Source organism: Crassostrea angulata, chromosome 5 (genome assembly GCF_025612915.1).
Source record: "Crassostrea angulata isolate pt1a10 chromosome 5, ASM2561291v2, whole genome shotgun sequence".
Lineage (NCBI taxonomy): Eukaryota > Metazoa > Mollusca > Bivalvia > Ostreida > Ostreidae > Magallana > Magallana angulata.
In genome coordinates, this window is record NC_069115.1 from 42,375,873 (window position 1) to 42,391,383 (window position 15,511).

Consider the following 15,511-nt stretch of genomic DNA (forward strand, 5'->3'; position numbering starts at 1 on the left):
AAAAACGATAAAAATTTTGTAATGCATCATACATGTAGAAGCAAAGTTGTTGATCGTAACAATATCAGTTTGTAAAACTCATCGCCACACCCATTGATGACGTAATTAGGGATTTTAGGGGACTGAAATGTGCTGTATGTGAAAAAGCAAAACTCTTTGTCAAGCATTTGAAAGGATATTGACAATCGTATACATTATCTGAAAGGAAGGGGTTGAGTGGAAATTCTGAAATTTTATTGATATTTTAATGGCATCGCTTAAAAAATTGAACGGAAGACCTACTCGTTACTCGTAACGTGATCGTATCTAGTTATGTATATTATTGCATTTGTATTTTATTTAAATATATAATCAATTTTAATTTATCTTCAATTAGCTTGGTTTGTTGTGACCCACTATTTTTGAGTACTTATGATCTAAGGGCATATCATGATTTAAATTTATCAGCAAAAGACAAAAGCGATTTCTCGAAAACTATTCGGCCGATTTCGACTACTTTTTCACAGATGATTGCCAGTGGTCATAAATCTAGATGTTGTTTGAAATTTTGAAATCGTCACTTCCGGTTCCGATTTACGACCAATTTTGTGCAGATATAAACTTAAAAAGTATCAATGATATAATAGTGATATTTTCAGGATAGGTAGACCATAGTTTGAAGTTGTGCACAATGCAGTTTTTTTTACGCCAGTGGCGCAATATTTTAGAGCTCGCATAAGCTCGAAAATTAGATACGGATTTTGAAGCTCTTTCCAACAAAATCAAGTAAAAGGGGCTGGCCTCTTTTTTAGGTGCCAATCCACTTGATAACTATATTACAAATAACTTGAAAAACAATAAAGATGTTTTAATGCATTATAGAAGCAAAGTTCTTGATCGAAACAATATCTATTAGGAAAAGTCATTGTCACGCCCAATTATTACGTAATTCGGGAATTTTGAGGGGCAAAGTACTTAAACTTTGACGCAATATATCTAGAGAAGTAGACATATTTTGTTAAGCTACGTAGAAGAGAAAATGTTTGCATGGATAATTCTAATCGATTCAATTAATCAAAACAACATTGTTTGTTCCCATTAAGGATCTAGAGGGCTGGCCCCTACAATATTCAATCATTTGTATTTCAAAAATGAACAAACATTTTACATGGCTGTAAAAACAAAACAATGTTAGCATTTTCAAGACCTTTTCAACAAAGTAAAAAAGGGGCTGGTCCTTTTATTTAGGGACCAAGACACTCGTAAACTCTATTACAAATAACCTAAAAACGATCAAGATTTTGTAATATATTATAGAAGCAAAGTTCTTGATCGTAACAATATCTATCAGAAAAAAAAATCATCGCCACGCCCATTGATGACGAAATTCGGGAATTGGGGGGGCCAAAGTACTTAAACTTTGAAGCAATATATCTAGAGAAGTAGACATATGTTGTTAAGCAATGTAGAAGAGAAAATGTTTGTATTTGATGGTTCTAATCGATTCCATTAATAAAAAAAACCAATGTCTGTCTCCATTAAGGATCAAGAGGGCTGGTCCATAAAACATTCAATCAATTGTATCTCAAAAATAAACAACAATTTTAGATAAGTGTAAGAACAAACAATGTAAGCATTTTCAAGACCTTTTCAAATGAACTCAAGAAAAAGTGGCTGGCCCCTTAAATTAGGGGCCAAGTGACTCGTAAAGTCTCTTACACATACCTTAAAAACGATCAAGATTTTGTAATGTATTATAGAAGCAAAGTTGTTGATCGTAACAATATTACTTTGTAAAACTCATTGCCACACCCATTGATGACGTAATTAGGGATTTTAGGGGACTAAAATCTTAAATGTGCTGTATCTGAAAAAACAAAACACTTTATTAAGCATTTAAAATGATATTAATAATCGTATACATTATCTGAAAGGGAGGGGTTAAGGAAAAATTCTGAAATTTCATTGATATTTTAATCGTATCGTTAAAAAAATTGAACGGAAGACCTACTCGTTACCTGTAACGAGATCGTATCTAGTTTGTTATCTTTTCACTTAGTTCTGTGGCTAAAAACACATCGCACAATTCCAATTTTGGAAAAGTATGTCCTGATGAGAGTGCTACTTTGGATTTCTCATAATAAATCCGACATCGATCTTGTCTTGTTTGTCGACTGCATACAGGTAAGCGACAGCCTTTTTCAGAAGTGTCAGAGTATATGTGGACTTATGTGTACAGGATTTTGGTTCACTATATGAAATCTTTGTGAACATCCGTTGAATGTAAATGTCACTGAGTGAATTCAATGATTCTTTCCACTGTAGCCAGTATGTTCTTTGTCACTTTGAAGTGGTTGGTCATAATTACCTGTAACTTTGCAGACTTCTTGAAATTTGCATTAAAGGTGAAACAATCACTGAATAAGTCCCATGCAATATCAAGGCTCTGTTGCATTGGTAGATCGTTTGCACCGGTCTCTATTGAACTCGAGTTCTTCTCCAGGTCTTACGTTTGGAAATGGATGATGAAATCAAGACTGTTAGAAGCTATTCTATGTATTCTGGTTTTTCCTTCTTCATACAACACATACTGAGTCTTCAGCAATAGTTTCACCGCTTCAAAACAATTTGGGACAAAAATAATCCCATCGTAAATATAGATGTTTTTAAACACATACATGTAACTTTTCACATCATCGTCTGCGTTTTCAAATGTTTTCTGTAAACCATGCATCGCTACAGCTGGGAATGGTTTGTTTCCAAACACATGGACTTTTATACGGTAATCAATAAGTTCCGCGTTTGGATCGCTGTTGCAGTACCAGCAGAATCTTAGAAAGTCCTTATAATCTTCTGTCACTAGAAATCTGTAAAACATCTCGGCCGTATTGGCCATAATTCCAACAGCATTTTTACGAAAGTGCAATAATACACCAGCTAGGTCATTCACAAATTTTGTTCCACCCAATAAGACACTGTTTAATGAAACTCCTTGAAAGTTTACAGAAGAATCAAAGACACCGCGAATTTTATCTGGCTTTTTGGTATTGTAAACACCAAGCAATGGTAAATACCAACACTCTTTTTTTCGGGTCTAATGTTGGAGCGATTTCAATGATGTCACTTTCAATGTGGTTCTTTATAAACGTCACAAGATGTTCTTTCTTTGTAGAATTTATCTGTAAATTGGCATGCATCATTTTAACAGTTTTGATGCTTGACATTTGTTGTTTGGTAGTGACTGTCGTGGGTTTCTAAATGGGAGGGGCGCTTTCCATCGTCCATCTTGATCTATCTGAAAGGATTTAGCCATAAATTCTATGATGTCACGATCGTCTAGTGATAGTCCAGTCTCATTATCATCTGTTAACATGAAATATATTGTTCTGAATTTCGGACTCTGAATGTTGTTTTTTACCTGAAACACATTGGAACATGGTTTAAAGATGGTTTCACGACTACTGACAATTATGGTAGTCTTTAATTTTGTAATGTTTGGTTTGTGGAATCTTTTTAAACAAAAGTTCCCGACCACGACCATTCCAATGGTCAATCGTTGTGCAAAGGGTGCATTTCGAGCTCCGATACGTTGATCATTGACTTGATGTGCTTCTGCTAAATATCGTCCGATTATCAACAGTATCTGTGCATCTGGATTGAGCAAAGGAATCGGTATGTCACGCAAATGTTGTTGATGGGAAATGGGATTTGGTGTAGGATTTCACTTCTTTTGTCTGGAATGTCATTTCACTCATGAGTTACCATTGGAAGTTCTATGGTTACGGATCCGCGCGGGGGTGTTAAGGAAGCATATGGGCAATTTAGCGTCTTATTTTGACTGTTATATTCAAAATCGTGAAATTAAATAATTACTTTGAATAAGATCAAAAACTTAATATTAACCTTTAAAATAGATGTCAGTGCAATAAAATCGGGTAGTACATAACTGCCACATTGGTGCATTATCACGTGACAACTATAAATAGCTTACGCATATTCCTTAACATAAAATGAGATAGAACAACACTACCCCGCGGTTTCAAAAATAAAATAAACATACCAAGTGAAAGCAAAACATCTCAGTTTAATCAAAACCGCTGCTAGAATCCTATGTTTTTCCTTATTAAAAAGTTATTTATCCGTTTCTCGTAAAACCTTCCCAACTTTTATATAGTTTGCACGGAAAACGGCAAATTGCATCAAAACAACACACAACATGGGATTCTAGCAGCACTTTTCAATTTAAGCATTGATCAAACTAACGATACGTATAAAATTTCAAGTTCAATATATACGGGGTAGTGTTGTTCTAGTCGGATTTTTATATCGTAAACAACGACAGAGGAAAGCCTGGCCGAGAAATAAAAGCAAATTTACATACCTTTTAGCGAATGATTGATAAAACTAACGTCTCCCCCAGTATTCTAATGTTCAATTCTCAATAAATCACACCACAATACTTTATAAGAGTTCTTAGATTAGTTACATTTTGAATATGTTTACAATGCTTTCCGATCAAATTCACACGACATTCAACTTTTAGTCATGACGTCATCAATGTGTAAATCTACGTAATACAAACTTATTTCTGGAAAAAAATTGTCTTCAGTATTTTTTATTTGTTTTTGATCTACGTTTAGTCGCCTAGATATTTTAATATGTACATAATAACTAAGATTTGTGATTGCACGGAATTACATGTAACTCAGATTCCATATGCTTCCTTAACACCCCCGCGCGTCGATGGATGACAAAAAAGCCTGAAGTTCTGCGTCCACTCATCTGTTGACGTCCAGCACACGAAGTCAGTGTAAATTGGTGAGTCACTGATTTGGATATATGCATGTAGTCAAAACGTTCTGGTCTTGCAAGTGTGCAATTACTTCGATCATCAATTATAGCGTACAAGGTCAAAGTTCGATTTGGATCACTCTCTTGATGAACATTGACAAGAACAGTCTGCGCATGATCCTCCTGAAATGTTCTCACCACAAATGGTAGTACATTTGTTATTGATATTGTGTCCCCTATTGTCATATCTTACAGAGGAACCGACTGTCTCCCCACCGTCATGTCTTAGAATTGTTAGAATCGTCTTAGAATTGTACCACATTCTGAGCAATTCACAATAGCATCACACGTTTTATACACATGTGTTGTGGACTCACAACATAAGTAACAAAGGGTGTTGTCACTTGGTATTTGTTTTCTTTCTTTCAGTGGTTTCTTTCTGAAGTTTCTACACTGGTTGAGTGTGTGTGGGGAGTTATGCATTGAATAGTTTGGTGATGCTGTAAATTCAGTTTTCTTGACATTCACTTTTCTGTTTGGTGTTTGGTTCGGTTTCCAGGTATCGGATTTTTCATACGAAAGACTTGGGTCATTCAAATCAGTTGCTGCTTCACTGACGAAATCGCACAGAACATAAAAAGGGGGATATAAAACATCGTTATTCTGTTTAAATTTACTAGCTCTGGTGACCCATTTGGATTGTAGATTGCTCGGTTATTTGGCAACATTTGATTTGACTCCTACTGATGTATCAAAAAAGCTCAGTAAGTCATGATACTTTGCATTTCCCTTTAAACACATAATTTCTAACAATAGATTAGAAAGTTCATACATTTTTCTAACATCACTGTCTGTAATTTTTTGAAATGTGTTTAATTTGGTTTTCAGAGATGTGCCCGGCGATCCAAAACATTCATTTAATCTCGACCATAATTTCTTAACATCATCGAGTGAATTGTGTTGAATTCTTATGTTTTTTTGCATGATTTGAGAACGTTGGTCCTAACCATCGGATCAATAGAACAAGTTATTCGGGTTGAAACAGTTTTAAGTCTGAGACACATATTTAAAACCTATTTTACAGGTTCGATAATGTTCTGGTTTGTTGTCGTACAATGTTATCCTTAACAACATGAGATCTTTCTTCAAGATATAATTGGCGAGCTATGAAAATTGTGAGTAGATGTATGTTTTTCGGTTGACGCATGGTGTTGTTAACTATCATCAAAAAGTTAAGTTACAGTTTTCTGATGAACTGTGGGTTGTTAAGGAAATACATGTATTTCACCTTGTGCTATTTCTATAGCTGTTGTAGGTATACTGGTTTCTTGTTTACTTGTTTCAGAGTCTGTTGTTGTTTCGTTGTTGTTTTTGAAGGCATCATTAATGTATTTTCTTGTTGTCGTTGGCCAGTCTATTATGTCTAATTATGTGTCCAGTCGACTGTCTATCTCATCGAATTCCACCATAGCTTGTAGCTGAGTGTCAACAATTGTTTTTTTTCTTTTTGAGCACATAAGACTTCTAAATCTGTTTCCAAATCAACTGATTTTTGTCCCCCGCCGCAACGCGGAGCGGGGACATAGAAATGCCGTGCGTCCGTTCGTGGGTCCGTGGGTCCGTGTTTCCGTGTGTCCGGGTGTCCGTGCGTCCGTGGTGCCGTCCATCACACCTTTTTGTAAGCGCTCTCATGCCTACAAATTTTGACGGATTTTCATTAAATTTATACCAAATGTTTATACCACTATTACCTTGGTCAAATTCGAAAATCAGCATTGGTTGATACTTTTTGTTGAAGTTATGGGACTTTGAGCACAATAATAACTCCGTTTTATCCAAAAATTGACCTTGTAAGCGCTCTCATGCCTACAAATTTTGACAGATTTTTATTAAATTTATACCAAATGTTTATACTACTAATACTTTGGTCTACTTCGAAAATCAGCATTGGTTAATACTTTTTGTTGGAGTTATGGGACTTTGACCACAATAATGACTCCTTTTATCCAAAAATTGACCTTGTAGGCGCTCTCATGCCTACAAATTTTGACGGATTTTCATTAAATTTATACCAAATGTTTATACCACTATTACCTTGGTCAAATTCGAAAATCAGCATTGGTTGATACTTTTTGTTGAAGTTATGGGACTTTTAGCACAATAATAACTCCGTTTTATCCAAAAATTGACATTGTAAGCGCTCTCATGCCTACAAATTTTGACAGATTTTCATTAAATTTATACCACATGTTTATACTACTAATACTTTGGTCTACTTCGAAAATCAGCATTGGTCGATACTTTTTGTTGGAGTTATGGGACTTTGACCACAATAATGACTCCTTTTATCCAAAAATTGACCTTGTAAGCGCTCTCATGCCTACAAATGTTGACGGATTTTCATTAAATTTATACCAAATGTTTATACTACAAATACTTTTATCTAGTTCTAAAATCAGCATTGGTCGATACTTTTTGTTGAAGTTATGGGACTTTGACCACAATAATGACTCCGTTTTATCTAAAAATTGACCTTGTAAGCGCTCTAATGCCTACAAAATTTGACGGATTTTCATTAAATTTATACCAAATGTTTATACCACTAATACATTGGTCTAGTTAAAAAATCAGCATTTGTCAATACTTTTTGTTGGAGTTATAGGACTTTGACCACAATAATGACTCCGTTTTATCCAAAAATTGACCTTGTAAGCGCTCTCATGCCTACAAATTTTGACGGATTTTCATTAAATTTATACCAAATGTTTGTACTACTAATACCTTGGTCAAGTTCGAAAATCAGCATTGGTCGATACTTTTTGTTGGAGTTATGGGACTTTGACCACAATAATGACTCCGTTTAATCCAAAAGTTGACCTTGTAAGCACTCTCATGCCTACAAAGTTTGACGGATTTTCATTAAATTTATACCAAATGTTTATACCACTAATACCTTGGTCAAGTTTCTAAATCAGCCTTGGTCGATACTAGTATACTGCTTGACCGGCGGGGGACCAAGGAATTCTATTCTTGTCTTGTTAATTCAGCTCCTTTGATTCTGTTCTTCCTCCTCCGCGGCTATGTTAAGGCTCCCCGATTAATTTCACAGCGATATGTAGAAAGTCACTTGTCTGTACTTCATAAGATATGACGTCATAGTTAACTTTGACGTCACGATCTGCATTCCTTTCGATCGTTCTTAGGGAATGTATGGTAACGTAATAAGTGATATTCATTGTGCTTAATAAAAGCGTCTCATTCCTTTACATAGACACTGTTGTAAATACTACTGATACTAAAAATTAAAATCACCGATATGGAGTATAAAAAATCAACAGTTTTAAAGCTTCGTAATAGGTCAATAACTATTCATAAACTAATGGTTTTGAGAATTCCCCTGCTACGTGTAATCTAATGAATGGTGATATGTATATGCATATAAAAAACGGCTTGGCACAAGTGAAAGATAAAAACAATCTTAGTATATTTTACGTGAAATCAGGAGAGAAAATGAGTACCAATGTGAATCTTGCTGGGGGAAACCTACCGATTGGCCTGATTTTGTGTAAATCGAGCCTAAAAGGTGAAAATGTGCCTAATTTCGATGGCAGTGCGAAATGTTTTGACAATATTTCAAATAAACGAAATATGAACCCCCAGCAAGAACTGCAAAATACATTACTTATCGAAGGATTTTTCATAAAAATATTTTTGATTTAATGTCATTATTCACTTGTGCCGATGCGATTTTTATAGATTATTTACCGTGTTAGAACACACCCGTCACGTGGTTAAGAAAAATATATGACGTCACAAAAATACATCAAATATAGTGTTGGATCTCACTGTTAATTTATGTAATAAAAGTTCAAAGAAACTCGCTCGGTTAAAGTATTTTTCGATAATTAAAATAGTATCATTTTTCGATAGATATTTAGCTTCGGACAGCCTTAACATAGCCGCGTCGCTTTTTTTTTTTTATTTTTGTCTGTTGACTTTGATTTCTTTGTCTGCAAATTCAAGTTTTGCTTTAAGAGTTTCTGCTTTTGCAAGATGTCTCAAGATTATGGTTGATTTTGAAGAATACGATTTCTTCCTTGATCTTTTACCGGTATTATTTGGACGACGTGGTTGCCGTTGACACACTAAATATATATCTTGGTAAATAAAAATCACTTGAAGATATAACATTATTGAGTTCTTCCACAGTTTTCTCTGTTTTCAAATCCAGCATAGAAATAATAAGTTCAAAAAAAAGTCTTTCTTTCTCACTTTCTTCTGTGCCAGATTTTCGCACATAATCTATGAGTGCTTACACTTCTTGTTTATATTTCTTAGAAAGTGTTACAAGATTTTCTTTCACTAGAATTGCAATTTTTTCTTTATTCTCGGACCGTAGAAAATATTCAATTTCACTGTCCATTTTTCGTTTAATCTTACTTGAAGATGCATATTTGTTGTTGACATTCTCTTCATACATTGCTCGTCCAGCAATTCGCTTCCTTGTACGCCTCTGTGACTGCGAATCGTCTTTTTCTGCAAACTCTGCCATGGTATTATTACTATACTAAAACCAAATCACGCCTTTGAATTGGTACATGTTCAGTTTTATTCATTGTATGTGATTTCTACAGTATGTAATACGCGTTTAGTAAAAAGCTGAAAAAATAGTAAAATACATTGACAATACTGGAAATACTGACATTTGACAATACTGATTCTATGAATACACCGACTGAAAAACTAACCCCGCTTATTTCTTCAATGTAAATAAAGTAAAAAATAGTTTGATATATTTGTAAGAATGTTGGACACAATGTATAATGATATCAATATATATACATGTAGAGTAGATCATATTAATTTACTAAATAAACATGATAAGTATAATTTCACGCACGAACAATTTTGGCGCCAATGAGTGAACTGTCCTTTGTATACATTGCAACATCATTATATCAATAAATTAAATACTGAACATATATTTTAAATCATATAAATAACAAACAACAAATACAACTACTTACATGTACACTGTAGGGCTATAAAATTCTTGAATGTGTACACTTGTTCAAAAATGAGATTACGGCAACTCTACCGACGTTGCGCACTGCGCGACTCTGTGCAAAAATATCTAATGACAGGAGAGTAGCGGAAAGGGGAGTAACTCTTGAAAAAAATAATTTGTACACAGAATATTAAACAAAACACCACACTCTTAAAATTCAATAATGTATTTAACAAAAGATTTATGCCACAAAAAGTCATTGTTGCGACACTTAATAAACAATTTCATTGCTTTGTGATTGGTGAAATTCAACCAAAAACAAACTTAAAATATTTGTTTTTTGACCGAGGATAACTGATTTAGCTGAAAAACAGCTGTCAATACTAAAAACAAATAAATGTCATTTTTCATATTTCAGTGAGAAAGTTACTGTTGAAAAAATATTCTGTGAACCTTGTTCTTCCGAAAACCTGCAGATTCAAGCAACACACTTTTGCAAATCGTGTGATGATCCGGAACCATTATGTGAGACTTGCGCAAAATATCACACTAAGCAGAAACTTTTTAAGAGTCATGAATTATGTGGAGACCTAAAAGACTTACAAAAGAGGTAGAAAATATTTTACTTATTTTATTGAGTTGGGAATTGCAGTCTGCCAAACAATGTTGTAAAAAGTCCTTTCCTAATAACATCAATTTTTTTTTTTCAGAATTGCTTAAAATCAATAAAATTAAACTTTCTAAAACAATGAAGAATTCTTTATCAGTAGCTTATTTCCATTGTTAGAAAACTATTATTGCATCTTTGGATTTTGAATACAATACAAAATACAATACCAAATCAATGTCAATACAAGTAGAACAATAAAAGGTATTTTCAGCTTTTAATGCGTAAGATTCAAACAATTTGCTTCAGGTAAAGAGATAAGATTTTTTTGGGGTTAATGCAAGACAAATTTAACATCAGAAAGATAATGTCCCCCGTAACTGCAGCCGAAAGAAATAGCTGCTGTCAAGGGAAACAATAAACTTGCTATCGTCGGAAGAGTCAGTGAATAGGTAATTTATTATACTGAAGAACACATATTTATCGGTGTTGCAGGATTTCTTGATTGTAAACAAATAAGAGTTATCAGACTTTGAATTTAACTTAGCGACTTAGATTACACTAGATTGTGTTCTAAGTTTAAAAACAAGAGAAATCGAATGCCGTCGGTGAATAGTTTTGATGACTATTCTTCATGGGCAGATAGCAGTGAAATTATGGCACTGTTAGATAGAATAACATCTTTATTAGTTTAAATTGTATATAAAAGAAATATACACATAGTTAAAATAAATTGCAGTATCCTCCCTTTTTGCATATTTGAAGTTTCTTTCCATTTATTGAAAATGTGTCTTTGTTATTCAATCTTTTAAACTAAATGTTTTGTCACCACGGAGCACAGTAATGTCCAAAACTTGACCTTAAGAGTACACATGCACAGTTTGTTAAAATAACCTATCTAAATATCACGATTAGTATCTAGGGTCTTTTAAACTGCAGTTTTAAAAGAATCTATACCACTTAGCATCTTATTTGATCATACAGTACCCGCAACGTTATTTTTTACAATCCTATCCTATCGTATCGTGTATCAATCCTATCGTATCGTGCGTGTATACTGTTCTATCGTGCGTTAATTCTATCCTATCGTGCGTGTATACTGTTCTATCGTGCGTTAATCCTATCCTATCGTGCGTTAATCCTATCAGGTTTATCGTTTAATTTCAACAATTCTTCCGTTTATCCTATCGTGTTAATCGTTTCGTGCCTTTTCATAATTATTACTAAGTTGCAAATCGTTCGGTGCGCCGTATACGAATATCTATCGAACAAGAATTGTAAAATCCTATCCAACATTCCGTCAGGATACTAATTTTTAATTTTTTTTCGATCAAATTAACCAATATTATATGTAAATCATATCTGTTAACATTGAAAATGAAAACCGAAGTTCTTGGAACAAGGTAACATATTTACCTGTTTATCGAATATATTAAATCGTACGCAGAGTGTATACCTGCGTAAACATTAACTTTTATGCAATATGATTTTGTTATATCATATTTTACATAAACAAAACTATTTATGATATAATTTATATTTAATTAAAATCCGAGTTATATTTTGAACCCGTTATTTTCCATGTGATATTTGATTTCAGGCTGAAATGTTCTCGACAATCAGCTAGGGTGTGTGGTAATGAAAACAATGTTAATAAATCGTACGCAGAATGTGTATCTGCGTAAATATTTATTTAACTTATCTGTAATAATTCGTTTTGAATGCATCATTTTCTTATACAAAAAGAAATGTACTTATGAAAGATTTTATATTTACTTTATACAAGAGTTGGATTTATATAATTAAACCCGCTATTTTCCGAGTGATTTAATCTCGGGCTGAAATATTCGCGGCGATGTGCTAGGGTGTTCGGTAATGAAAATAATTTTAACAATACAGAAAATTTATTGATCATTAAAGCTCAAAAATTTTGTTGAAAAACAATTAACTGGTCCTTTTAATACATTCTATAAATTATGCAGCGATGATTAACAACTCGGCAATTGCTACTAAAAAGAAATTCCACGTAAATCTTTATTTGTACGTGATCTCTCTCAAATTCTGCCATTATCATTTTGATCGTAAATATCGTTTAAAGCAATCATACGTTTATCATGAACATCGTTTATCCTTTCCTATCGTGTATCAATCCTATCATATCGTGCGTGTATACTGTTCTATCGTGCGTTAATCCTATCCTTTCGTGCGTGTATACTGTTCTATCGTGCGTTAATGCTATCCTATCGTGCGTGAATCCTATCCTATCGTTTATCTTGTAAAAAATAACGTTGCGGGTACTGTAATTGTTTCAGAATCATAAGTTAGTTCGAATTCTTCAGTGTTGCATGTTTTACCGGGTAAATTCTCCGCTAATTGTAGTGAAACTGCAAACGTCAAATGACGATACAAAGTCTTTCGACAATATATTAATTATATAAAATGTATTTCATGTGTGAATAATTTTTGACATGTTATTTGCAACGTTATGCATTTTCACAGTTTTCTTCTTTGTTTTCCCAAGTTAAAACACATACTGTTGGCATTTCTCTTTGCTCCTTGACCTCCAGCGACGTCATATTTTAAGTGAATTTGAATGAGGGCTATCTTTGTTTAGTAATCAATTTTTGTTCAGCAAAAAAATGTATCCCATCATTATTTGGTACATAAAATATCAAGACAATATATACTCAATTTGAGGTTTCAATATTATTCTGTTTTGGATGCAATTTACAGAAACATTACTTTCGTCATAATATATATGGGTTAATATAACACATTATTTGGCTGTCTGTCGTGACCTCATTTTTAAATTTTTAAGTTTTAATAATTTGAGAGAAACAAATATATTTAAATTTTTTTAAGCTCTAATAAATTTGAGGGCAATATGATGTGTAGTAAAGTAGCTATGGCTTAAGTCTTCGTATTTTTCTATTGGCCATCCGATAATGAATAGTGCGAATGATAAGTTGTGGTATATCTAAATGTTTTGATACAATTAAATCAATAAAAAGTAAATTAAAGATTAAATTAGGAAAAAAGTAAACAAATAAAAATCCCTTGTTTTTTTTAACTTAATCTTTCAGCGAGAATGATAATGTCAAAGAGATACTATGTGAACCTTGTGCCACTGAAAACATACAAGTTCCAGCATCTTCCTTTTGCAAAACATGTGAGGAGCCCGAGCCGTTGTGTGATTTATGCGCTAGACATCATACCAAACAGAAACTTAGCAAGAGTCACGAATTGTGTGGAGATATAAAGGATTTTCGAAAGAGGTAGTGGTATTTTGGTTCTGAATTTTTTTAATTATCCAGTAAGATAAATGGCAATAATGTCAATTTGAAATTTAAGTTAATATCTAAATGACTCAAATAACAATATTTACATTTCAATCGGTCTTAACACCCAACAACTTCATAAAACATGAGAGACACATAATGGGCGGGTCTTTTAGCATGACCGATAAAAAGTATTGGATGCACCGCGTAGTGATACATAGCATAATCATGCTACATAAAAATAGTGGTTTTAAAATAATGTTGTTTTAAATTGTACAAATTTGAAATAATTTAAATATAAGTAATGAGGAATCATTCTTTGAATATCATGGGGTGAGGATTTTGGTCGGAGCGTGGACAAATCTATCATAAAGACCTTCGGGCTTTATTTGATTTGACCACGCCCTGACCAAAATTATTACCTCATAAAACTTAAAGAATGATTCCTTATTCCTTAATTTTTATCACTTTTTTTTGGAAAATATATAAGAGTTCTTATATTTAAAGAAAATGTAACACATATAAATGTAATATAATATGTAATGTTATGTAATATCACACTCATGATATCTGGGCAATTCATTCAAAGCAATTAGAAAACAGTTCATATTAAACTTGTTTTAAAATGTGATGTTTACACATCGCTATCGAAAACAAACTGAAAACAAATCTTCATTGAGCAATACTAGTACATTAACGTAGAAAAAAAATACTTAAACTTTAATTTTTATCTGAACCAATATTAACTCACAACAAATACAGTATATTATTAATTTTTCAGCATGAATAAGATTGTAAAGCATATATTTTGCGAACCTTGTTCTACTGAAAACAACGATGTTGTAGCAACATTCTTTTGCAAAACATGCGATGACCCCGAGCCATTGTGTAATGCATGCGCTAAACAACACACTAAGCAGAAACTGAGCAAAAATCACGAATTGTGTGCCAATTTAAAGGAGTTTCAAAAAAGGTAACCAAAAACGCAATTCAATTTTAAATATCATATGTTGATCATTTTTTCTTAAAAGTCTTGAGTAAATTGGGGAAAGTCAGGTAAAGACTGTTTTTATGATATCCCACATTGAATCTCTCAACTTATATATATATATATATATATATATATATATATATATATATATATATATATATATATATATATATATATATATATATATATATATGTTAAAATGTGTGTTTTGATCTGTAATGGTTGTTAACAACACTACTTAGCTAAAATATCTGAATAAATTAGCTTTTTGTTAAATGTGCGAAGAAAAATGCTAGTAGCCGTATACTCTTTTGAAAAAGAAACATTGACCGCGTTATTTTTACCAATAGCAGCCGTTTAGTCAATACAACATGTGATTTATTAAAACAACCGAGTCAATTGTGTGTTAGAAACATTTAAAAATTGTTCTAGTGGTGTAATTTAATTCAATGCCCAAAATATATTTAATATTTCGTCAAAATAACAACCTCAGTCTTATTTCGAATCACACATCCATCTCTGTTTTATATCTGACAACATTAATCACAAAAATTAATGATGTATTTGAAATCTTTTAGCGATTCTGACATCATGAAGGAAACACTTTGCGAACCCTGTTCCACAGAAAACCTACGAATTCAAGCAACAAACTTTTGCAAAACATGTGAAGATCCTGAGGCACTGTGTGATAATTGCGCAAAACAACATACTAAGCAGAAATACTGCAAAAATCACGAAATGTGCAAAGATATGGAGAAGTTTCGTAATCGAGAGCCAACATTGTGGTATTTCATCATACTTTACATCATATATTTTTTTAGCACTATAGTTAAAAATTTCACCCAGCTTTTCAGCTA

The 15,511-nt window shown here is 32.9% G+C and overlaps 1 pseudogene; it reads right to left on the reverse strand.

Annotated features, from left to right (window-relative positions):
- Positions 1 to 5,817: 5,817 nt before the first annotated feature.
- Positions 5,818 to 9,322, reverse strand: LOC128185432 (uncharacterized; annotated as a pseudogene).
- Positions 9,323 to 15,511: the final 6,189 nt, after the last annotated feature.